Genomic DNA, 27024 nt, shown 5'->3' on the forward strand with positions numbered 1-27024 from the left:
ACTTACACAAACCTAGATGGGATCACCTTCTATACACCTAGGCTATATGGCACAGCCTGCTGCTCCCAGGCTACATACCTATACAGCATGCTACTGAATACTAAAGGCAATTCCAACACTTTGGTTAATTATTTGTGTGTTTAAATACAGAAAAATAACAGTACAAATATGGTATAAAAGATTTTTTAAAAACAGTACCTCTGTGGAGGGCACTTCCCATGAATGGAGCTTACAACTCAGAGTTGCTCTGGGTGAGGCAGGAGGGGGTGGTGAGCCAATGTGAAAGCCCGGGGACTTCATTCATACCACATGGCAGACTTTAACAACACCGTGAACTTGGGCTACACTAACGTGTAAAAAAACAGTTTTCTTTCTTCAATAATAAATTATCCTTAGCTTACTGCAATTTTTTACTTTTTCTAACTTTTTGACATTAACACTTTGGTTAAAATACAAGCACTTTGGTATACATATACAACACAGTTTTACTCATCCATCGAAAAGAATGAAACAATGGCATTTACAGGTAAATGGACAGAACTAAAGAAAACTATGCCTAGGGAAATAAGCCAGACCCAGAAAAATCAAGGGTCAAATGTTTTCTCTCATATGTGGAAATTAAAGCAAAACAAAGGAAAGAAGGCAGTTGAGGAAGAAATCATATATCATAAAAAGATAGAGGGAAGGCAATGGAGAAGAAGGAGAACAAGAGTAAGAGGAGGGGTTGGGTGGAAGCTCAGGGAAAGAGCGCATGCCTGGCATGTGTGAGGCATTGTGTTCAATTCTCAGCACTGCCTACAAATAAATTTTAATTAAGAAAGAAAAAAAAGAGTAAGGGAGGAAGAAGGGAAAGGGGAAAATAAATGGAATGAAATTAACAAAATCATGTCATATTCATATATAAAGATACCAAAAGGGAATTTCACCTTTATGTATGTGTAGGAGGAAGGAAGTCTAATAGAGTAAAGCAGGGAGAATAGGAGAAAGGAAGAAGGGAGGAAAGGGATGGGAAATGGGAACGGAATTCAAATTCCTTGCATGCATGATTTTGTCAAAATGAACCAATTACTATGTAAAATTATGATGCTCTAATTGAAAAAAATACAACCACATTTTACAACTATACAAAATATTTTTCTTTACATCCTTATCCTATAAGCTTTTTTCTATTTTTATTTATTTTTAATTTTTTTATTTTTTAATGTTTTTTGTTAAAAACTAAGACACAAGACATAGACACCTCAGCTGAGGCCTACACAAGTCAGTCACCAGGACCATGCCTTCCACCTCCACATCTTGCCCATGGAAGGTCTTCAGGGCAGTAACACTGTCCTCTGTCTCCTAGGAAGGCAGAACCTTCTTCTGGATCCCTTCTGAGGGACCAGCCTGGGGTCTTCCTGAAGTCTCTCTTCCCAGAAATGTGTCCAGTGTGGTTTGCTTGGTTGTGGTTGTTTTTTCTCATCACAGATCTGTTTTAGGTAGATTATATACCATAAAAGCTTCTAATAAAAACCTTCAATAGTGGAGTCCACGTTTTTAAAATTTTCAGGGTGTTTATCGAGGTCTACAAAAGCTTCTACTAAATCCTTCTCTGTGAATTTCCTGGGGATTCTTTTTCTTATACAGTTTCCTTTAATCTTGCTTCTTCGGCTCTGTGTTCCTGTTGGGGTTCTAATAATTCCTTATTAATCAATTTCTCAGGATAACCTCTAGGAACTCCCCAATCACACCTGGGTAAAATCATCTGACAAAAGTTCACGTGCTGAAGGCTTGGTCCACAATGCAGCCATGTTCAGAGGTGAGGCTTTTAGAAGTGATTGGATCACAATGGCCCAGCCTCATCAGTGATCAATCCATTGAGGGATTATAATTTGATGGCATTACTGGGAGGTGAGACCTGGCTGAAGGGTATAGATCCTTGGGACAAAACAAATCATGTCCCTGAATGTGTGGGTGGATGTGGGTGTGGGTGTGTGTGTGTGTGTCTTCCAGTCACCATGAGGTGGGCAGCTCTGCTCCATATGTCCTCTCTGCCATGCTGCCTCACTACAGGCCCACAGCAATGAAGCCAGCCTACCACAAACTCAAACCTTTGAAACCAGTAACCAATATAAATCTTTCCTCCAAGTTGATTTTCTCAGATGTTTCGTCACAGCAATAGAAAGCTGATTAATACAACATCCCAACCACAGTCATGTTGATTTTTTACAACCTCTTCACCTATGGCAAATCCTTTGAAGCCATGAAAAAACTTTTAGAGTGTCTTATTCCAAATAATGCCATTCCATCTTAGGGACATCACCCCAAGACCAAGCACGGTTCTTGATAAGGCGACAGATGCAACCCTTCCAGAATTACAACAGAGTCTCCCTAAGTTGCGATAACCAGGATAAAGGTCCTCAGGTATTACATCTTAAAAACTGCTCCAATTTCTTGATTTACTGATTGGAGCAAAGAGGTGGTCTGAAGGGAGAAAGATTATTTTGATATTATGAAATTCACCAGGACTGTCAGGGTGCTGATGAAGGATTCACTTCTGTGCCAGGTCACCATTATCAATAAGAAGCAAAATCTTGAAAGGTATATAACCTCCAGACAGTAGTTCTCTATTTCACTGCCACAGTAATTCAAGAAGGCACCCTGGAAGAGGAAGTGGGTCACCCATGACTGACGACTGCTCCTACAGGAGCACACTGCAGTGTGAACTTATCAATATGCTTGAAAGCCCTGAGCTTCTCTCACTGTGCCAGGTCATAATGGGTTTCAATTTGAAGCCTGCAACACTGGCCCCTGCTGTTATCTTGTTCTTAAAAGTCTTAAACCTGGCACTGATTCACCTTTCTTAAGGATCAAAGTCCTCTCAGGCATCTGTTTCCACAGAGGTTTCATTCATACTGAAGATTTGTTCTGGCAAGTAATTTTCCTCCACAATAAGCTCATCTGGCATATCCAAAAGTTTGTCAGCTGCCTCACATCAGATCTCACACATTCACCATTCACCATCACATTATATAATGAAGAAAGATTCTTCAATCACTTAAACCACCCCAAGCTAGCAATAAATCAACTGTGTAGCTGGGTCCTTTTCTTTCAACATAGTAAACAAACTTGCTCTGGCAGGACTGTCAGGGTGCAGAGAAGGAAATGCTTCTGTGCCAGGTCATTAGAAGTTTCTCCATATCTAACATAGGCCTTCTCAAATTTTGGTTCATCTCGTTGCCTTCAATGCAGTAGTTCCTTTAGCAGCTTTTATCACATTGTCTTTTCTTCGAGATCATAGCTATGGTGGAATGGTACATGCCTGACTGATGAGCAATAATCACCAATAATTTTCCACCTTTTAAGTCCTGAATCACCTTTAAGTTTGCTTCCAAGTTAATCACTCAATGTGACCTCTGACTGGAAAAATTAGCAGTGATTTTCATGATCAGAACAAAACTAAATTAAACCCAAGAGAAAGTGACACTATAAACCCAAGATGCGTAAGGCTGCTACTCACATGACAGTTCTATAGCATACCTTTTTTTATATCTAAATACAAAGAACACGCTTTAAGGTAATGATTATAGTATAGTAAATGTGTAAATCAGTAATAGTCATTATCATTATCCAGTATTATGTACAATACATAAGTGTACAGGCTATACTTTTATAGGACAAACAGTGCAGTAGGCTTTTTTACAACAGCATCACCACAAATATGGAATGCATTATTCTAAAACATTATAAATGCTATGTCTTTTGGCAATAGCAATTTTTTGGCTCTGTTATAATCTTAGGAGACTACAACAGTAGTATGTGTCCATTGTTGATCAAAACGTCATTGTTCAGCATGTAACTGTATGTCAATACTATCTACCACTGACCATTACCATGCATTATTAGTGTAAATTAGTTAGAGTACCTTTCTCATTAGTAAAGCAGGAATGACAAATATGACAAAAACCGTGAGATTGCAAAAGATGAGGAAAATATTAAAAGAAGATATTAGGCAACAAAAGCAAATTTAGCTTAGCAATTTTAGCCAGGGCACACAGCTTTGGGTATATAAACCAAAATTATATAATGCCCTATTCTATTCACTTAAGCAAACAAAACAGAAAATTAGCCTCTTAGGTCAAAGAGATTAAGTATAATCCTTGTTGCAGGTCCCTTTCATCTCAGGATTGAGAAATAATTTCACCTTCTAACTAGTTCTAAAGCCTAATAGAATTAAGTGGCAAATAACAGTCAACAGAAATAATGGAAATCCTTTGGTATCTTAAAAACAGACTAGGCTTTAAAGCCAGTTTAAAATACAATGTATGCATAGTGAGGTATGGAGAGGGAGAATGTGAGGAATAGACAAACTCTAGATAAAGCAGAGGGGTAGGAGGGGAAGGGAGGGGGCGGGGGTTAGCAATGATGGTGAATTGGGATGGACATCATTATCCAAAGTACATGTATGAATTGATGTGAACATACTTTATATACAGAGATATGAAAAATTGTGTTCTATATGTGTAATAAGAATTGTGATGTATTCTGTTGTCATGTATTGAAAAAATAAAAGCAATTAAAAAAAGAAAAGGGGGGAGAAGACTCTCAAAACTACTGATATACAACAGCTTCACTACCAAGACTGAATAGATTCAAGTTATTATTTTCTATATTCATGGAAGAAAGAAAAAATAGGTTCTTTCTCTCCTTTCCTGTCTCATTACTATAAATAAAGGAAAGCAGGTTGAGTACAATGGAATCATATGGACTATAAATTCTTAAAAAAGAAACTTGATCTATCAACCTGCCATCAGTTAGTTCTGTGGCTTTGGGCATATTTCTAGGCCTCAGTCTTCCCACCTATAAAGTATGAAGGATTGGATTAGATGACTATTAAGTAACTTCTCTTCTGAAAAATAAATAAATAAATAAAATACAATGTTGTTCCATCCCCTCTATCTTTTCCTCAGCTGTGAGAACTTGGGCAAAGTTATTGAATCTCTTTGCCCCTGGTTCCAAGTAGTAAAGTGGCCATCTCATCCTTGAAGAAATGCTGAAAGCATTAAAAATATAAAGCAAACATAAAACCCACAGCATACATCTCACAAATAATGAAATACATGACAAGTGAATAATGCTTAAAATCTGTCTTGTTCCTTACAATAGGTAAAAGGAAAACATACATTTAACTGATAACAGGAATTTGTCACCAAAGGAAGTTAGTTGGCATAAGAAATGATCAAGAAAGTATTAAGTTAATATGAATATGGTTCCATGAACACCAGTGAATATGATTCTTAAAAGCAAAGCAAATACAAGACAAACGGAATATTCAGATTTGACAACTGACAAACATTACACATCAAAAAATTAAAGGTAGTTTTTAATATATTCTACAAAAAATTATTCATAGGGCAGGTGATGTAGCTAAGTGGTAGAGCTCAATATTACCATGTGTGAAGCCCTGGGTTCAATCCCCAGCACTATATATATATAGATTCATGTTATATATATGATAATTTTTAACATCTAAGAAATCATACCATCCAAGAAAAATGTTGCACTTTATCAAGCCTCACTTTTTGTAGCCAGAAATTTATACTAGCTCACCTACTTGAAATAAACTTTTTTAAAAACTCTTAAAAGGTTTCAGAAAAATGTTAACTCTAAAATTTACATTTTAAGCTGGGTCGTCTTCTCAACTCAGATGTGTATATACACTACTTAATGACATCTCATAGAAGGCACAAATGCCTCAAACTTAACAGCCCAAATGAACTCATCTCCTCCAATCATGTTTCTCATCTATCACTCTTTCTCTGCTCCCTACTCCAATAAATAGTCCCAGAATCCACTCATGTTCCCAACCCAGGTATCAGAATTCATTTCACAAATACTTACTAATCATTAATAATGTGCGTGAACAGGGGAGTGTCTTCAAGTAAGTGCTCTTCACTTTCCCTCAGTCCACAGACCTTATCCATCCTACCTTCTTTCTATCTGTGAACCCATTTCCACCCTTCCCCACTGGCTGCACTGCTTCACTCTGGCTCTCCTTCCTCAGCTGACTACTACAGCAGCCTCTGCTGCTCCCCAGGCTTTCCAGTGCACTACTCCACAACTCCTTACCCAGACTGTTGTCCACATCACCATTTCACTTCTCTGTTATATCTTTCTCAAGATTTTCTCAAAGAGTTAATTTTCTACACTTTCTTGAAATTTTAAAATTCTATCACTATCTTTAACATGAAAGGGTATGCAAAAGTCTGTAGGAATTCTAGTTTCCTACTGTACCCAAAAGCACTAGTAGAGATCTCTACTTTAGTAACTAAAAAATGATGAAAGATTATATAAGCAATTACCACATAGTAGTATTCATTTCCTAGTCTTCTACATAGACCAAAAATATCCTTGCATATAAAGTAAGAAAATATAGAGTTCACAAAAACGTTACTTTCTAGAAAAAAATATTCACTACTCTAGTATTCCCCAGCGTCATAACAACCGCTATTCTACTACAAGAAGCCTGGAATGATGTCTGCTATATGGAACACAACAAATATTTATTAAATGAACTGGTTCTGAATCATCTTTAACCATGTCTCCTACTATTCTTCACAGATCTCATGATAAAAAAAATAGACCTGAGTTCACCCATATACAATTTTCTACAAATAACAAACCAAAATTTTTCACTTTTTAAAAAACTCCTTTATAACCATGGGCACATTATACAGTAAGCAAAAGAGCAAAAAGAATATTGACATTTAGTGATCAAACCAAGAATTTCCTTAAATCTTCCTGCCAAGGTACAGGCCAACCTACATGACTTAGTTGTCAATCAGATGTCAACAGTCAGATCATCACTACTCCACCTCCACTCCCTAAGCACACAAATTAAACCACAAAAGAAACAGAAGTTAGAGCTCTATCATCAGAGCTTTAACTAGAAATGAGATTTTTTAAAAATCTTACCCTAAAATATTTAGTGAAGTTTTTTTCAGTCTCCAAAGTTCTATTTTTCCATCTTCTCTTCAGAAGGCCCTGCTGCAATGTTCCATCTTAACAAATCTGAAAAGAACATTTTAACTAATTACACAGGCATTTTGGCTTTATTAGCCATGCAACAAATTCAAATTAAATAATTAAACAGACACACAAGGAAATACTTAAATTTTAGTCCAATATTACATTTCCTTGTTTCAAGTTTCTAAACAAGAAATACTTCTAAAACTAGAATAAGAACACAATTTCCAAACTAAAGTCTTCCAAAAGTTTCAAGAACACTGTTCTATGGAAAGAGCATGAATGTGGGAGTCAGAGGTTCTGGAGGTCAAATTGTAGGGTCAAAGCATACTCCAGCGTTGCACTGGAAAACTTTCTAACTGTTGGGTCCCTGCTGGCAAAAACCGTGCCTCTGTATTAGGGCAGCACCTGGCTCACTTTTTCTCAAATGAAAATCACCTTGCAGACCCTAAAGAGCTGGGGACATGTTTATCAGACCTGATGAAGAGGCCATGAATTAAGCCCTGTGCGGTGGCGCAATTCTAGGATCCCCGCGACCCAGGAGGGTGACAAAATCAAGGCCAGCCCCGGCCACGCAGGAGCCTGTTTCGAGATGAAAACTGAAAGGGCTGGGCAAGCGGCAGCCCAGTGGCAGAGCCCTGGCTTCGATGCCCAGCACCAAGCCTCCAATAATAAAGAGTGGCATCCAGCGTAAGTCAGCGGCGGGCTCCGCCGAGCGACAGCAGGACAGGGCTGGGCAGACGGACCGGCTCCGCCGCGAGACTCTCCTTCCCCCGGAGGAAACTGACCTCGACTCGCCCCGCAACGTCGGGCCCCTACTTCGGCCGCCGGGGCGCGGCGGCGGGGCCGGCAACACCCCCGGAGGATGACCCCGAGCGGGACCCGCCGGCGAGGCCTCGGCCGTATCGCACGCCGTCGGAGCCCCGGGCCTCCCCGCCCCACCGGCCTCCGGCTCCTGGGCCCTGCGCCGGGCGAAGGCGCAACACCGCGGGCCTGCTCACCTGGGCGCCGGGCCGAGCCGCTCCGCCCGCTCCCGCCCGCTGAGGGCCGTGGGCGGCGGCACGCGCCGGACACGCCCCCAGAGCCCGCGCCGCCCCCACGCCTCGGTCCCGCCGCCCGGCCGGCCGCCCGGTCAGCGCCCGCCGCGGCCTCCGACGCCCGGGGACAGGGGCGGGTCCGCGCGCCGGCCGGGCGCACTGCGGCTGCGTCAGCGGACGTCGCCGTCTGCACGCCGGCGCCTCGAGCCCGTCGCGGCCCGCGGGCCCCGCCCCCGAGTCGGTGGTCCCGCCCCCGGCCCCGGCCTGGGCGGAGTCTGCGAGCCGGGGAGCGGGGGAGCCGGCGGCGGTGCCGGCGCGCTGGGCAGTGCGCGCTGTCCGCCCCGGAGGAGGCGTCGGCCTTCCTGATGCTGGGGCCGGAAGCGCCCACGTGGGAATCGGTGAGTGAGATAAAACGGATCCACCCAAGCAGAGCGCAGTCTCCTGACCCGCCAGCGCGGGAGCTGGTGGTGTGGACGGCTGCCACGCCATCGCGGACCCAGCCTATTATGGGTACTAACTACTACTACTGTGGTGCTGATGAAAGTGGATTGGTACTCACCCTTTTGGAGGAGTAAGGCGCTTACTGTGACTTAGCAGGGGAACCAAGGCAAACAACTTCTCCCACACTTCCCCTGTTCAAACTGCATTAGGAAGAAAAAAAGAGCAACAGCCCAGCTCTGGACGCTTTCACTTCCCTGGGCAGACGTGGAGCGTGCACAGAGGGCAACCGGGAATGCAAACCGAAACTTACTAGCCTTGGTGAAGAGTTAGCTGGCTCATTAGTCCTCTCAAACCCCTGTGAAGAGTATTCTGATCCCCATTTTTCTAAATTTCACAAATTGAATATCTCAGGCTCAAAGGAGTAAAATAATTTGGCCAACTGGGGACCCAGGATTTGAATGCGTGCCGCGTGGCTCCAACGTTTGTTCCATTAAGCATTTCAGTGCACTGCCTCTGCACATCGACACCTCGTGTTCCGACTTCCTCCCAGAAGAAGGATTGACACATGGAAGCTCCAATCTCAAAAAGAACAGACATGAAACCAAATATCAGCTAAAGGCAGAAAATATACAAGGTAGGATATGGAAATAACGCCAGGCAGGAATGGTTTTAAAAGACTAAAGAAAAGTCAAAAAGAAACGCACCTGTCTTGTTTACACTCAACTGCCACTTGGACAGTTTTACTGCCCTCATTTAACTGATGCTTCAGAATTTTTTTTCTGCGCCTTTACAAAGAGCAATTTCAATTGTCTTTTTCTAGTTACTCTTAATCTCTAGTAAGGCTGGGACCCCCACAAAGATTCAGGTTTGCTGCATCCAAACTTCCAACTTGTCCAAAAAGGAAATTATCCCAGTACCAGTTCTCTGAACAATAAATTACCTAGATATGACTCAGATTCCCCAAACCAAACTGAAACTAAGCTGCCCTGGAGCTGAGGTGAAAGGGTTGAGAGGGAGGTAAAATGCACATCTGACCAGTTGAGGGCTGCAGGGATATGGAAGTGTCTGCCTCTACTTCCTTCCCATTCCTAAGAGCAAGTGTACCCTGTAACTACAAGTGTACATGAGGCAGCATCATAAAAATGAATTCTTTATTTTAGAGCCTGTCTATGGCAAAGGCTTTTAATCTTGTGAAAATCGTTAAACTCTCTGACATTTCCTGTGGATCACTAAGTTAGCACAGCCAGGCTCACCGCCTTCTCCAGTCTCCTACATTTTTCATCAGCAGGCCAAGGTAAGGATACCAGTGGGTGCCTCCAGAGAATTCAATTATTGCTCTAACAATGCAAGCCCTCTAATAATTGTTTATGTTTAACTTTTTACTTTGAAATAATCTTAGATTCACAGGAAGTTGCCAAGATAGTAGTCTCAGTGCTCTGCCACAGAGTACACTCCCACCTTGTTTCTGTTTTTGAGACAGGGTCTCGCCGAATTGCCCAGACTGTCCTTAAACTTGTGATCCTCCTGCCTCAGCCTCTTGAGTAGCTGGGATTACCAGTGTGCACCAACATGCTTGCCTTCTCAGATCTTATGTGGGCTCCGTGCCTCTAGAAATCAAATTAATTAAAGACTGATTGATAATAGTATAGAATTTTATTAAATTTCCATGTACATGAGGACCTTCAAAACAGTGAATTCTGAAGGAGTAGCCAAAGCTCAATGCTTTTATACTTTTTAGACAAAGAACAACAAACTTGGGAAGGAAGGAGAAGCCAAATCAGCCTCTAGCCTAGGATAAATCCCAGTGATGTCACTAAGAGAGGAAGTGTAAAAACAAGTTGGAGTGGGATGGGATTAGGAAAGACAGTAAAATTAACTGGGCATTACTTTCCTATGTTCATGTATGAGTACATGACCAGTGAAACTCCACATCATGTTCAACCGTGAGATCCTAATTAAAATAAGTTATGTCCTATATATGTTTCATATGTCAAAATACACTCTACTGTGATGTCTATCTAAAAAGAACAAATAAAAAATTAGAAAATTAAAAAAAAAAAAAAACTATTGGAAGACGAGAGCTCCTCTCACCAGCTTACTTGCCCAAGTTTGTTGCACCCTGTCAGCACGTCTCTGGTGATAAAGGCTGCTTTCCATGTTGGAATGGAAGAGACAGCCCTCCATTTTACCCGGAGGTGTAACTTTAAATTGTTTCAAAGAATGCAATTTTATAGACTATTATAATATTGAAATTTTAAAATAAAACTTTAACATTGCTCTTAAACATATTCAATGGGATCTAAATACTACAATCATTTATAACCACTAACTTTCACTTGAATAATAGACAAGCTTTCTTTAATAGTTGCAAATTTTACATCATTTCTTTTTCTTTCTGAATTAAATTTTATGGTATTTCCCCAACAGAACATAGTCCTAATATAATGTATACTTAAAGTTTAAAAGTCTTTTATTGAGGTTGATATTTTTTTCTTTTCTTTTTTTTTTTTTTTTTTTCTGCTAAGGACTGAACCCAGGGCTTGCTCATGCTAGGCACATGCTCTACCACTGAGCTACACCTTTGGTATGTAAATAAATATAAATTTTATTTTAGAATTTCTTATGACCATAAAGCTCTTATAGTTAAAATTTTTTCTGGACTAAATTACAATTACAATTATTAGTGAAAGTCAATTAAATGAAATAATTATTTTATAAATTTTGATAAAAATTATTTTGAGAGTAAAATGTACTAGAAATATAGATCTTATTTAGAAAAAAACTAGTTTTGTTCAAATTAATTGATGTATCTACAGCTGAATCTTATAAATGGCTTAAAGGAAAAATGATTATTTCTTAGGGGCTGGGATTGTGGCTCAGAAGAGTGCTTGCCTAGCATGGGTGGGACCCTGGTTCGATCCTCAGCACCACATTAAAAAAAAATAAAGGCATTGTGTAGTGTCCATCTACACCAAAAAATAAATGTAAAGAAAAAAATGTGAGTAAAAATTATTATTTTTATAGCTCATGTGAATTTATGGAGACTGAGAAACCCTGTTCATTTAAACAAAGAAATGGGGATGAAAGAAGTTTTACTGCATCATTATTACTTATTTGAACTCCTTCAGAGTTACATACCAAAAAATGGAATTTTAATCTATTATCAAAATTACTATTATGGCTATTATTATTTTGAGTCAGGGACTCACTGTGTCACCCAGACTGGCCATGAGCTCCTGGTTTATGCGATCTTCCTGTCTCAACTATCAAGTAGCTAGGACCACAGGTTCACACTATCACACCCACACCTACCTAAAAATTATGTTTAAATTAGGTCCTTGTAATATTAATAATTAGAAACCAATCAGAAATCTTTTGCTGCAAAAAGATTTATTACTGGGGCCAGGGTTATGGCTCAGTGGTAGAGAACTTGCCTAGCATGTGTGAGCACTGGGTTCAATCCACAGCACCACATAAAAATAAACAAATAAAATAAATGTGTTGTGTCCATCTACAATTTTAAAAATTTTTTAAAAAGATTTATTACCTAGTAATCAGTCATTTATTCCAAAAGAAATTTACTAAAACTTTGCAGATGATAGTAATTATTTTTGTTATTTTTTTCACCAAGCCACCCTGTTGAACCCATCACACGGGAAGAGTTGTGGGTCAGTTGTTAATTTCATCATAGTTTTTCATATGATATCCAATTGAAATGTTTTGTCATCTCATGTGCTTTAAATACTTTCTTTGTCAAAACCTATAGCTGTAGATTAGGCTTATTTGTGAAAAATTTCTACATTAAACCTAAATAGCAGATTCAGCCTTCATTTTTCCATCAGTTAGCCAAAATAGATTTACTTTAAGATTAAAAAAAAATTGACACTAATTTTCATGTCAAATAACGGTTGATATGCACTTGGGAGGCTACCCCTGAGAAGTGTAAATTAGCACCAAAATTAAAGTCACTGAGAGAATGACTTGGGACATAAACTTGGATTTACATTAAAAAAGTGTGGAGGAAGAATAAATTCATAAGGTAAAAGAAATTATATGTTTCTTATTCTTAATTGATGTAGGAATAACTTTGTCTATGGTAACAGTATTGGACGATTATGACATACGGATAAATGAGAAGAGTGACATTCAGAGAGGACTGGGCGGAGGGATTAGAAACACCTCTCCAGTTCCCTGCACTGTATGTGCCCCAGCAGGGTGTAACTCAGAGGTAGACCTGGAACACTGTGAAATACAGGAAAGCCAGGGTGGAGCTCAGTGGTAGAGCACTTGTGCAGGAGGCCCTGCGTTCCATCCCTAGCACTACCAACAAAGGAGAAGGGAAACATGTATTTTACACATACTGTGACAGCCACTAGAATTTTTTCTTTCTTTTGCTGTGCTGGGAATTAAACCCAGGGGCACTCTACTACCATTAAGCTACATCCTTAGCCCTTTAAGAAACTTTTTGTTTTAAAATTTTGAGTGAGTGTCTCTCTATGTTGTCCAGATTGGCCGGAATTTACAATCCTCCTGCCTCAGTGTCCCAAGTCAATGGGATTACAGGCTTGCACCACCAGGCCTGGCTACCACTGGAACATGTAAAGAGTATAGTTGGTATTATAACAATGTAGATAAAATAGAATTATGTAAAGTTCTCAAGCAAAATGAGAGAAGGCAGGAAAACACAGAGAAATTAAACAAAGAAATGAAATTAGCTCCGATCTCTCATCCTGCACAAAACTCAACTCTAAGTGGATCAAAGACTTAGGCACAAGAACAGAGACCCTGTGTCTAATAGAAGAAAAAGTAGGCCCAAATCTTCACCATGTTGGCTTAGGACCTGACTTCCTTAACAAGATTCCTACAGCACAAGAAATAAAATCAAGAATCAATAAATGGGATGGATTCAAACTGAAAACCTTCTTCAGAGCAAAGGAAACCCTCAATAAAGTGAAGAGAGAGCCTATAGGATGGGAGAAAATCTTTACCACATGCATCTCAGATAGAGTTATCAACCTTCAGGATATATAAAGAACTCAAAAACCTTAACACCAAAAAACAAAACAAAAGCCCACAATCAATAAATGGGCTAAGGAATCAAAGAGACACCTTACAGAAGAAGAAATGTAGTCGATCAACAAATATATGAAACAATGTTCAACATCTTTCGGAATTAGAGAAATGCAAGTCAAAACTACTAGAAGATTTCATCTCACTCCAGTCAGAATAGCAATTATCAAGAATAGAAGAACAATAAGTGTTGGCGAGGATATGGGGAAAAGGCACACTCATACATTGCTGGTGGAACTGCAAATTGATGCAACTACTATGGAAAGAAGTATGGAGATTCCTCAGAGAACTTGGAATGGATCCACCATCTGACCCAGCTATCCCATTCCTCAGTTTATACCCAAAGGACTTAAAATCACCATACTACAGTGACGCAGCCACATCAATGTTTATAGCAGCTCAGTTCACAATAGCCAAACTGTGGAACCAACCTAGGTGCCCTTCAACAGATGAATGGATAAAGAAACTGTGGTGTAAATATATACACAAGGGAATGTTACCCTGCCTTAAAGAAGACTGAAATGATGGCATTTGCAGGTAAATGAATGAAGCTGGTGAATATCATGCTAAGCAAATAAGCCAATCCAAAAAACCAAAGGCCAAATGTTTTCTCTGATATGCAGATGTTAATTCACAATAAGGCGTGGGGGGCTAGGGAGGAATAGAGGTACTTTGGATTAGGCAGAGAGGAGTGAAGGGAGAGGAGGGGTTATGGAGGTTGGGAGGATAGTAGAATAAATCCGACATTATTACCTTATGTACATATATGATTACATGATCAGTGTGATTCTACATTATGTACAACCACAAGAATGAGAAGTGATACTCCATTTATGTATAATGTGTCAAAATGCATTCTACTATCATGTACAACTAATTAGAACAAATTTTAAAAGAATTTTAAAAATCACTAACATAATGGATAATAGTCTAACGATACTGATAATTGTTCTAAAAGTGAATAATCCTGTGTTCCAGGGGAAGGGAAGAGGCTTTTCAGAGAGGATAAAATAAAAAGGGTTGTGGTTCAATGGTAGAGCACACCTGGGCTCAATCCTCAGTACCAAAAGTACAAAAGGAAGCAATGTACATTCCAAAGGGCAATTGGCATGGATGGTAGCTCAGTGCCAGAAATGACTGGTCTGTCCCTGTTCCAGCAAAGTTCCGCCTCTAGTGTACCTACCTGCTCCTTTATCACATGGCAAAAGGCTCTCAGGACCGAGGCAGCCTTCGGTTTCTGCTCACACATGAATCTGTCCTTCTTTAGTTCATTTTCCTTCATACTCCTTTGATTCTCTAAATGCGATGTGAGGTTTCAGTTGACACATTCCATGTTAGTAACCGTCTGCACATGGTGGATGACAGAAGAGGAAGGATCGCCTGCGGGACCTGGCAGCTTGGTATTGAAGGGCAGCTCGCACCTGCTGCTTGGCCTCCCAGCATCCATCAGGTAGATAGAGGAGTCAGCAAAGGGGATAGGGTGGCCAGGCGGTGGGAGGAAAGCCAGGAAAGAAGGATGACCAGGAAGCCAAGAGGTGAACGTTTCAAATGCAGCTGTCACAGGCTCCACAGTCAGAAAAAACAGTTCCATCTGGAAGACGCTCATTTTCACCCCAGCAGGACAAAGCGGGGAAACAGGAGTCTGATCTCTTGGATGGAAGAAGAGTGTAAGTCTTTTGGAAGACAGATCTTTTAAAGATAGACACTCTAGGAGACCACTTATGAAGACAAAATTTTTTTTAATCTTTCTTTTAGTTGTAGATGGACATAATACCTTTATTCTACTGATTTATTTTTAGGTGATACTGAGGGATTGAACCCAGTGCCTCACACATGCAAGGCCAGGGCTCTACCACTAAGCTACACCGTTGATTGTAATTTTATAAGTTATAAATATACAAACTAAAATTATAAATTCTCTGAATTTCACTTAATTCTCCCATCATTTCTGATGATTGGAATCAAACTATCTTGAGAAACAGAAATATCTTCTTCACTCCACAAATAGCACAAGAAAAATATATTTCAGTTAATACACATATGCCCCATTGAATAATTTTGAAACTTAAATTTTTCCTGTTTCAATGTGGTTCAAATGTTAGGCAGTCTACCACTGAATTTCTACTAAAATTATACAGCAGTTGATACAATTCTCAACAGCAATTTTTCTGGTAGACAGTAAATAATGTTAAGGTCACAAATCAAAGTATTATCATCTTCATTAAATATATTATAATTTGTCTATTTGCTACTACACACAAGGATACAATTCTCTCACATATACTTTTCTTACACTCTAATCATATTTTCACTTCCATTAAGTCCTACTGCAATAACATGGAATTGAATTATCGCCTCATTCATACACTATCATAAGCAAGCCACTGTCACTTTTTCCCTAAACTGTAATAGTCATTCTTAGAAAAACCAAAAATTTATAACATGATTCATCTTAGCTCATATAAACCAATTTTCTCCCTGGAAGCTAACATGAACATTGGTAAGATTCTTTTAGATCTGAAAATACCTTGAAAGCCCCTCTCTTTTGAGCTAAGACATATCAGACTCAACAAGAATTTGAATGAAAGAAAAACCTTAAATATATGGACATATGGAAGTTACTTAAGACTCCATGTCATTTTGATCTCATTCAGGGGCATATGTGGTTTTACTGCTTCTTTTTAAGGGGGATGTCGTGGGGATGCATCCCAGGGCCTCTGAGTGAGACACATGCACTTGACCACTGAGCCACCCCCACAGTCCAAACGGCAAGTTTCCAATACTGGGGAAAAGAAAGCTCCCTGGGACCCTGAACAGGGCAACACTGGAGACAGAGGCTGGGCATGAGTTGCCTCACAAAGGACACAGATACACACAGTGATTTTCAAAAGTCTTCGTTTTGCAAACATGAACCTACTACAAAAATGAGTTTTCTTTCAAAAACTGATGTTTTTACAGGTATCAATACTATAATACACCTCCATCACTCCAACTTGAACTATTATGGAAAATAGGGCACCATTAACAAAACCAGCAAGAGCAAGCCATGAACAAGAATGCAAACCTTCGTGGAGAAAAGTTAAAGGCTATAAAAAAATCTAAGTGGAGAGAGAACTGTGCCGCTAATGTTCTGTTTAAAGTAGCATGAACTCTATTTACCATAACAGTTCAACACAGTCCCTGATAAATCCAGCTGATGTGTTGAGGAAGTTGCTATGCTCATGTCGATTATATACGGATGAGTAGAAGCCCACAATGCCTAAGTCAACTTTAGGAACAACAGGAAGGAGCAAGGCATGCCTTCCTAGGTATTAAGGAAAAATTAAACATCATCAGTAAAGAAACAATACTGGAGCAGAACAAATAATTGGGCCAGTGAAACAAAATGGGAATATGTGAGCGGTGTTGTGCATGTTGAAAACTGGTCTGTGAAATTCACACCCCAGGGGTGCTGAGAGGACTGGTTCGTTAGACACCCACAATTGGGGCCCTACCTTGTCCCTCACAAATGGACAGACACAGATGATAGTTAAATAATAGATTAATGGAGAGAAATAGGCAGAATGCATTGTGATGCATGGCTGGTTAGACAAAGGTTTTCCCACCAGACAAACCAGAATGAAAAATGGATATTTGCCACATTAAAATTAAGGAGAAAGTGAACAATCTTTGTTCAGGTTAGGTCACACAGTGATAGATAGTGGACCGTCTTAGAAAAGATACTTGCAGTATTTAAAATCAACAAACAATATCAAAACAAGACAAAGGAACACAAAAGGGAGTGAGGTATAAATGAAATAGGAGAATAATTAGAAAACAGGCAGAGGGCATAGCAAGGACACAGGAATGCAGACTCTATCAAGATTCTCAAATGAGATGCCATAGGAACACACCACGTAACAAAAGTAAGAAGGGTGACTGATTCCACATGTTGGTGAGTAACAGTGCAGCTGGCAGAGTTCCGTTCTGAAACCGTCTGATCGTTCTTAAAATCAATAGGTATGTGCCCACCTCATGATCCAGTGGTTCCATCCTGAAGCCTCCCATAAAGACTCTCACAGGTCCTTGGTAGACTCTTTTTGAAGATTTTCAAGTGGCATTGCTGCCAAGCCATCTACAAGAGGAATGGAATTACAAAATATGATAGAGGCACACTGTGGACTAGTATGCATCAGATACACACTCCTGGACAGGTAGATGGGTATATGTTAGGGTCTATAAACAAGTCAGGATGATGCCTGGCAAATGTTAGAGTCTGTAAACAAGTCTGGATGGCGCCTGGCATTTTCCCAGAGGAAGTGGTTTGTGAAGTAACGCCAGGGAGCCATTAAGTGTGGAGATTCCTTATTGGTTGACTGCTGTATCTAGTTTATGCTAATTAAGCTGTGTGGAATGTATAAATGCCGCTCCTGTCCTACAATAAACGGCTCCCACTCCTGCTGTATCAATCTACATAAGTTGCTTGTCACCCCCCGGGGTTATTTTGCTGCAGCCAGACTGTGGCAGGTATACTCATATAACCTCTATTATAGATGAATATAAATACCTATTTATGTATAGTTACATATAAGTTATGTTAATACACAGCAACTTAGTTGTCAACAATTATAAAGAGTTAAGAATGAGATTTGCAGCACAAAACTATACACATTAAAATAACACTACAGGGGCTGGAGATGTGGCTCAAGCGGTAGTGCGCTCACCTGGCATGCGTGCGGCCCAGGTTCGATCCTCAGCACCACATACCAACAAAGATGTTGTGTCTGCCGAGAACTAAAAATAAATATTAAAAATTCTCTCTCTCTCTCTCTCTCTCTCTCTCTCTCTCTCTCTCTCTCTCTCTCTCTCTCTCTCCCTCTCTCACTCTCTCTTAAAAAAAAAAAAAAAAAATAACACTACATATCTGGGTATGGTGGAGCACAGGACAATCCCAGTGGCTCTAAGGCAGGAGGATCACAAGTTCAAGGCCAGTCTCAGCAACTTAGCAAGGCCTAAGCAGTTTAGCAGGACTCTGTCTCAAAAACAAAAATTAACTAAAATAAAAAAGGCTGGGGATGTGGCTCCATGGTAAAGTGCCCCTGGGTTAAATCCTGGTACAAAAAAAAAAAAAGGAAAAAATCACTACACCCAATATAACATATTTTACAGGAATAAGCATACAGCTAAGGACATTTATCCTTGAGATTATTTTCAAGTAGAACAGAGGCCTAAAGTTAGATAAGCATATGAGTAAGGGTATGAACTAAGAACTGAGAAGCAGGGTAAGCTCAGCTTCACCTCACAGGCACCCAAGAAATAAACGAAAGCAAACAAAAACTACGAATGCACAATTGGAAACAGGAATACCTGATTCCTAGGGGTAAGAGTTACATTGGTCATCTATAAAAACCTTTTAAGACTGTGAGGTCTAGGAGGCCCATTATGCTAACCAAGCAAGAAAATTATTTTGTTTTAAAAGGACATTTGGCTTCTTGCTACAGTTTTGGAAATACTGTATGATTCCTCTCATACCAGTTTCAAAGTTTTCAAAGGAAAAGTCAAATTCCTTCTCAAGACCTCTGAACAGCATGTAGCCCTCGTACTGACTTCCTTGTGTGTGTGTTTTCAGTTCAGATCTTGACCTAGTTGAGGACGTATATGAGTTTTATAAACCTGGGAAGGATTGTGTGGAGTGACCCCACACAGCTCCCTGCAACCAACATCACACCATCCCTTTCAAATCCTTTTCCTCCTCTGAGCTTCAATTGACACAGAATGCTCTATGTTCCTATGAGAAAAATAGTAAATTAAAATTTTTTGAATGAAATAATATATTTTTTAAAATATATTAATATATATTTTTTAAAAGTCAGCCATTCTAGCCAGGCATGGTGGTGCATACCTGTAATCCCAAAAACTTGGGAGGCAGAGGCAGGAGAATCACAAGTTTGAGGCCAGCCTGGGCAACTTAGCAAGACCCTGTTTCAAAAAAAAGGCTGGAGGTGGGTAGCTCAATGGTAGAGTGTCTCTAGGTCCAATCTCTGGTACTGCAATAAATAAATAGGTAGATAGATGGATAGATAGATAGATAGCTCAATGGTAGAGTGTCTCTAGGTCCAATCTCTGGTACTGCAATAAATTAATAAATAGATAGGTAGGTAGATAAATGAAATGAAATGGAAAAAAATAAAGCCAAACATTTTCTAGACAACAAAATGTTTTGCTAAAACAATAGTTAATATATCTGCGTGTGAGATGATGATGGTGCAGGTTATCAGCACAGGTTGCTTCCTCCCATGTTGAGGTAGAACATTAGAGAAGCACGGAGGCAAGCATGTAAAGCAGGGTTTATTTAAAAGGGAGTAACACCGACTCCCAGGAAGGAGAAGGGGGCCTAGTGGGTATCCTGGTGTCCCAAGAAGTGAGGGTGTCCTGCCCCTCTTTAGACAGTCCTAGACTCTCTCTGTTCTGCTGCCGTCTGCCCCCTTGTCTCTCTTCTTCAGCATACACGGTAGGCCCAGGAGATGCCCAGGGGGTGGCCACCAGGTGAGAAGCAGAAGGGCAGGGGAAGGGCAAATGGAGTGACCCAGGCAGGAAGCAGCCCAGGAGACAATGATTAACAACTTTTACAACTCCCTGTAGGGAGGGGACAATTCCTGGGACTGGTTACCTAAGCAACGGGTTAGAGCAGGGCAGGTTATCCTGATAAAGGGGGAGAAGGGCACTGCAGTTCCTCAGGCTGGTCTCCAACTTGCTGGACCCAAGTTGGCCTCTATTGTCTTTATGTGACCCAGTTGGTATCCACACTGACTGCCTGTCTTTAACTCGGCTTCGTTAAGAGGGGTACATTTTCCTTTTCAATCCTGAGGAAAACTTGAGGAAAGGTAGTTTTGAAGCCGACCCCTGCCTTCTTGCTGAGGGAGCCCTGGTGCCCCACTCCTGTCTCACCTGTAAACCGTCCCTCGCATTTCAAGCTTCTAGAGGGATTGAAGGCCAAGGGTGTAACTAACAGTGGAACAGTGTGCTCGCAGGGTTCTGACCCTCTTTCACCAGCAAGGGCGGAGTGGAGGCGTTAGAGAGGAAGTGGAAAGAGACCTTGAATGGGAAAGAGGAGACAAGGTGTCCAGCCTGCAGACAGCAGAGCAGGTCTGTGCTGGCCTATGCTCTTGTTGGTAGCTGCCCTCGCTTCTCCTCCAGGCACAAACAGCAATGTCAGGAGAACTCTCTCGAGGTGTGGGCCCACCAAGACTTGAATCAGACTCATCCGGACAAGGAGCCCTGAGCTGTTGGAGCTTTCTGTGTGAATCAAAGACTTACTCTCTCTCTCTCTCTCTCTGTCTCTCTCTCTCTCTCTCTCTCCCCCCCTCTCTCTCTCTCTCTCTCTCTCTCTCTCTATATATATATATATATATATATATATATATATATTTTTTTTTTTTTTTTACTGTAATTGTGGAGAAAACTGCTGTCCAAAGCAGCATTAAGGGAATCTGATTAGAATTGCCAGTGCCAATATGTAATGTATAAAATATTTCACTAAAGGAAAAGCACAGGAAACAAATGAGATCAGAGCTGTACAGAATGTCTCTTTTTCCTGAAGAAAGAGTCCCCCGCCCCAGGATGACTGGCAACAGGCAGAGTGGGCCTGCCCTGGTAGCAGGCAGACTCAGGCCTCTGGTGGCCTTCACCCTGACGTGCTGGTGGTAAGGAAACGCTGACGCATCAGGAGAAAGGCGCGTTGGATGATTCCCTTTTCTGTCTGGAGAGAGCTCTCTGTGCTTTCTAGACTTAATTCCACGGTCACGGCTGCTTAGGAAACACTGTGTTTTCAGTAGCTCGTCTCCAGACCTCATTCTTGTGTTGCCATGTGCTGGAGCTTCCCCTCCAGGCTTGCAAAGGAAGGACTTTGCCATATGACTTTTAGAAACAGTGAGGATCTTGATTTCCTGTGGCCTGGGATTGGAATCAGGAGTCAGGAGGGGAGCCGCGGACCGCCTGAGTGTTGCAGAACGCTGACAGCGACAGGGACCTAACCTTCCTCATTCTGCATTCTCCTTCCTCTGCCCGGTTACCCTCACCCTCTTGCATCATCTTCCAAGTGTGCCTGGAAGGTGGCTGAGTCTTAGGTCAACCTCATCAAAACCACTTCCGCACACCACTGTCCTTCCTGCTGCAGGAACACAGAACCACGCAGCAGTTTCCTGCCGTCTCTCCCCGCTCCGGCCACCACAGTGATGGTACATCTTCCTTCCTTGCCAGCCATTAGCTTTTCAGCCCTGTGCACTGCTATTTTAATAAATCATTTTCACTTTAAAACTTCTATTTTGTGTATTAATAGAATAAATCATTTTTACAATATGTATGAATGTCCTGTTAGTTTTGAAATTTTATGCCCCTAACCCTTTATTTTGAAAAATTTCTAACCCATAGAAAGTTGAACAAATAGGAAATTAACACTCACATGTCCTTTGACCTGATTTATCTCATGACACTTCATTCCTACACACTTCAATAAGAATCTCTTAAGAATAAGAAGATACTACATAATTACAATATCATTAGTATATACAGGGACTTCAACACAAAAGTTCTTTTTTTTAAGAGAGAGGGAGATTTTTTAAAATATTTATTTATTTTTTTTAGTTTTCGGTGGACACAACATCTTTATTTTATGTGGTGCTGAGGATCGAACCCAGCGCCCCGCGCATGCCAGCCAAGTGCGCTACCGCTTGAGCCACATCCCCAGCCCCACAATAGTTCTTTTTTTAAAATGTGTTTTTGCATTACTTTTACATTTTTTATTTTTAGTTATAGATGGACACAATACCTTTATTTTATTTATTTTTATGTGTGCTGAGGATAGAACCCAGTGCCTCACACCTGCTAGGCAAGCCAGCAACTCTACACTGTGCCACAGCCCCAGCCCTAACACGATAGTTCTATCTGATGCAGTGTCCACTACTCAGTTTTCTCCAATATCTCCAAAATATGCCTTCTAGATGTTTTCTTCTGCTTTTGCTTTTGATCCAGTGTCCTTTAAAAGGCCATGTGTTGCATTTGGTCGTCATAATTCTTTAGTCTTCTTTAATCTAGAAGAGTCCTCCCACCTTTCATTCTGTGTTGTATTGTTCGTGGTCCTAGAATCTGGATTTACCTTATTATTTTTTCATGGTAGATTCAGGTTCAACATCCTGGTAAGAGCAGAGCATGGGTAACGAATCCTCAGTAACACAACAAAAGAAAACAAACAAAAAACCCTCTATCATTAGCCTGGCCAGGCGGCTCAGGCCTGTGATCCCAGATAACTCAGAGGGCTGAGTCAAGAAGATCACAAGTTGAAGTCCAGATGCAGCAACTTTGGGAGGCCCTTCCTTAAAACAAAAAATAAAAAGGGCTGGGGGTGTAAATCAGTGGCCGAGCACCCCTGGGTTCAATCCCCTATACCACCAAGAACACCCCTTCATTACCGAGGGAAAGCTTGGCGGTGGCTTGGTTTTGAGTGTGCCCATTATAATGCTATGTGTTTTTTTCATCTCTTTACAACGAGCAAGTTACTGCAGGGTGATACTTAGAAACTGTGAATATCCTGTTCCCAACAACTTCTTTCACTGGGGATTGCTATATGAAAATTCAAGATCTGGAATCAGACGTGCCCATTGCTTCTGGAATATGATTACTTCCAGGTCATTTCTGTGGCTATGGATACTAAGAAACATGACTTTATTTTTATTTATTGTGCTGGGGATAGAATCCAGTCCTCAAGCCCACCAGGCTCATTTCCTACCTCCGAGGACTTCTGAGTCCTGGCAGGTTTTAGGTTCACGTAACTTTATTCTGACACTTGTACTGTTGTACCAGTGCTCAGGTGGGGGGTGGAAGAGGCCAGGGACAGGCCACGTCACTTGTCTACTCGGTTGTCTTCCATAGTGGATGCTCTGTGGGGCACTGAGTTGGGACACAAACATCTTCATGCCTCGTGTGCGCTTCCCACATCCACCCACCTGCTCTGATCCCAGGCCTCCCTGTTTCTGAAGGCTCTGCCCGCTGAGATCATTGTCCCCTGTCCCTGTCCAGGCCACTCTGAGTGCGCCCTGGTGCAGCTGCCCTCCTTCTCAGCTTGCACACTTGTGGAGCTGACCCAGCTAGGTGAAGATCAGGCTTTCTCCTCCTTGTCGGAGGGGACCTGCACACAGCTGTGTGCCCACTGGTCATCTTTGTGCCAGGCCATGCTCGAGGCTGGTGTGTCCCCTGTCTTAAGAAGGATGGTAAGCTCGCTTTGGCGAACCCGAGCTGGCTACTTCTGAGAGGCAGTTCTAGATGCAGTCTCGTGGTTTCCCAGGGTCAGACTTTCCCCCTCCTCACCACCTGAATGACCCCCAAGTTCTGTCTCAGAAGGCATGCTCTGGCTGCAGAAGCACACTCCCACACCAGAGTCGGCAGTTCAAGGGGCTCCGTGGCAAACTGCATGCACAACCACTTGGACCTACTACAGAATCCCTTCTTGCTCTGGACTGTGTTTGAAGCCCACGGTCATTCCGCCTTCCACTTGAGAAGTGCGACTGGACATATGCCATGGAGCCCAAAGCCTGTCTGCTGATGCACGTCTTTGTCGTGGAAAGAGGTAATTCAGGAAGCAATAATTTGTCTTTTACAGGGACTGTTCCAACACAACCCCATAACCAATCGTAAATGTTTTATGGATGTAGCAGGTTCCTAAACTCTTCAGAGTGTACCTTCCACCCTTTGGAGCACATGTCTTCCTAAGGCCTCCAGCTTGCCAGTCACTTCTTGCTTGTGTACCTTTGTGACAACATGCCATTGTCATAATGTACCAGTGTGACAGTGGGACATCCACATGTCCTGGATCCCTTTAGGCTCTCTTATGATAGAAAATGGAAAAGTTAAAAGAGGTAGAGAACAAAACTGTTCCATGTCCTGATTGGGATAGAAAAGAATATATGCACTAAACCAATGACTGCTTAGGATGTATATGAGGCCAGATTAATCTCCTCTAGCAAAGGTACCATAACTGCCACCGTGGCTTCTGTGACCTCGTTTGGTTATCCTCCAGTTTCCACAGGAGCCAGACTGGTAAATCAGAAGAATGGGAACCACTTTCCATTCATGAGGGCACGCTGATTTCTGCTGTTATTTGGAAGAAATGCTATGTTTTCTACCTAGTATCTGGGCCAAGGGTTTCGATTCCTCTTGGACATCCCCACTCTCAGCCTACACACCAGGAAGCACGTCAGAGTTCTGCAGCTGCCAAGGGATCAGTCCCGACTCCCACACTGGGAAAACCACCAGTGGACGGTGTCGCGTTCCTCGTGACTAAAACACTCAGGGTCACTCCGGGGGAACCGGGCCATGCGAAATCATCACCCAGGAGACAGAGATACCTTTTTCTTTGGGGGTCCTGTGATGGCGCCTCTGACCTTAAGGGTCTGCAGAAAGAGTGAGAATGAGCCCGAGCTGACCCCTTTTATTGAGGAGAAGCCACTCAAATGAGGCAAGGGCCAGGTTTCAGGGGCTGAGTCCTTGACCCGGAATGCTTGGTCCCGGGAGGGTGGCTGTGGAGTCCTGACGGACGTGGCCCAGTTCTCCTCCGGGGGTTGTGCTCTTCGTCTCTCCTACCAGAGACACCCGAGAGTCTTGCTTTCACACAGCTTCACCAAAAAGAGGGTTGTTGATCTCTGGAATATTTGTTAATCTAATAAGCACCTGCTCCAATTTTTAGACCCACGAAGGTTTCCTTTCTCTCCTCATTTGACCTGTTGCCTATCTGCTCTCCTGCGGATTCTTGTTTTGTATGATTACAGAGCCTAGGGTAAGCTGACCATGTCCACCTCTCTGTCCTCACTGCAGGTCACTCTCCTGCCGACCCACGCCCCTCACTCCTCTTTGGTGGTGCAGCAGGGCTGGCCTGCTTCCTGTTGCTCAGGACCCTCTGTCACTCAGGCTCTTCGGAGAAGCGGAATCTGTGGTGTGAACGGCAACCACAGCAGGGCAGGCTCTTCAGAACCCAGCACGGGACCAACGGCGTGATCTCAGCAGACAGAGACACAGAGGAACACATCTCTTTATCGAAACATGAATTTGCTATTTCTATTAATGTTATATAATTCATAAACACACAGCTTTATGTCCTATATGGAAATCTAGGTGTACTAGATTTTAGGTGTAGATACCCAATACCTATATAGTGATGTCTTTCAATATATCTCTATTAGTCAATTGATAGATAAATCGAGATTTATTTTAAGAAATGGGTTCATGCAATTGTGGAGCTGATGCATCCAAAACCCACAGGGCAGGCTGGCAAAGCTGGAAACTCAAGCAGGAATCATTTAATGCTGAGGTCTTGAGACCAATCTCTTCTCTGAGAAACCTGTGTCTGCCCACATAGTATAAAGAGAAACCCCCTTTACCTAAGGTCACCTGATTGTACATGTTAATCACGTGCATATGTGCAGTGCTGGCCTGGCATGTTCAAAGCCCTGGGATTGATCCCAGCACCACAAAATAAAAAATCAAAAAACAGGAGCACCTAGATTGGTGTCTGACTGAACAGTGGTGCAGTGCCTAGACAAACTGACACACAAAACTAACCAGCACACCCTCCAGACTTGTGCTGGTAGTTCCTATTTCCTCAGCCCCCAAATCTCACTCTCTGATCCTAGAGTAAATGGCTTCTTCTTATTAATCAGGTAGTTTTAAAATATTCACAAAAAAGAACAGTGTCAGTGGCACATGCCTGTGATCCAAGCAACTTGGGAAGCTGAGGCAGGAGAATTGCAAGTTTGAGGTCAGCCTCAGCAACTTAGCAAGACCCTGTCTCAAAAGAAAAAGGGCTGGGGATATAGCTCAGTGGCAGAGCACCCCTGAATTCAATTCCTAAATAAATAAAATGTAGATTCAGTGTTAATACCAGTGCTAAATATTTTAAAACTCATTTCACATCAGAAATTAAACCTACCATAGTGCATAAAATAATAACTTGCATGCAGTTCTCAGAATCCTCAGAAGATGTGCTGTGTCATATGGCTAAGGCACAGTCTTCAGAGTCAGACTAATTCTATTTTGTCACTTTTCTGTGGCATGATTGTGGGCAAGGTATTATTCTCTTAAAGGTTGTGATCTTGTTTTGTAAATGGTGAATAATAACACCTTTCATGAATGGGTGCTATATTTTATTAAATGTTTTCTCTGTATCTGTTGAGATGACCAAGTGATTTTTGTCCTTAATTCTACTTAAGTGTTAAGACCCCTTTGCATTCCTGAAATAAAACCAATTTGGTCATAATCTCCAATTTCTTAATATGTTGTTGAATATGATTTGCTAACGTTTTATTAAGGATTTTTGCACCTAAGTTCATTGGGGATATGGGTCTGAAGTTTTGTTTTTGGATGTGCTCTCATCTGGTTTTAGTACAAGGGTGATATCGGCTTTGCAAAATGAATTTGGACGTGTCCCATCCTTTTCTATTCCGTG

At 41.6% G+C, this 27024-nt stretch overlaps 1 protein-coding gene and 1 long non-coding RNA gene across 2 annotated transcripts in view; one reads left to right on the forward strand and one right to left on the reverse strand.

Moving 5' to 3' along the window:
- Bltp1 (bridge-like lipid transfer protein family member 1) overlaps positions 1-8127 on the reverse strand; it is a 197207-nt gene extending 189080 nt beyond the window's left edge. The window contains exons 1-2 of the mRNA XM_078022155.1: positions 8007-8127; positions 6955-7050 (exon numbers count right to left, since the gene is read on the reverse strand). The gene's annotated coding sequence lies outside the window, so the exon portion shown is untranslated. The remainder of the gene's footprint in view (positions 1-6954; positions 7051-8006) is intronic.
- A 148-nt stretch (positions 8128-8275) lies between these two features.
- On the forward strand, positions 8276-26842 carry LOC120892615 (uncharacterized). The gene is made up of 4 exons (XR_013426184.1): positions 8276-9777; positions 11009-11067; positions 23925-24153; positions 25398-26842. It is a non-coding gene; the product is annotated as an uncharacterized LOC120892615 (long non-coding RNA).
- Positions 26843-27024: the final 182 nt, after the last annotated feature.

Source organism: Ictidomys tridecemlineatus, chromosome 9 (genome assembly GCF_052094955.1).
Source record: "Ictidomys tridecemlineatus isolate mIctTri1 chromosome 9, mIctTri1.hap1, whole genome shotgun sequence".
In the NCBI taxonomy this organism is placed as follows: domain Eukaryota; kingdom Metazoa; phylum Chordata; class Mammalia; order Rodentia; family Sciuridae; genus Ictidomys; species Ictidomys tridecemlineatus.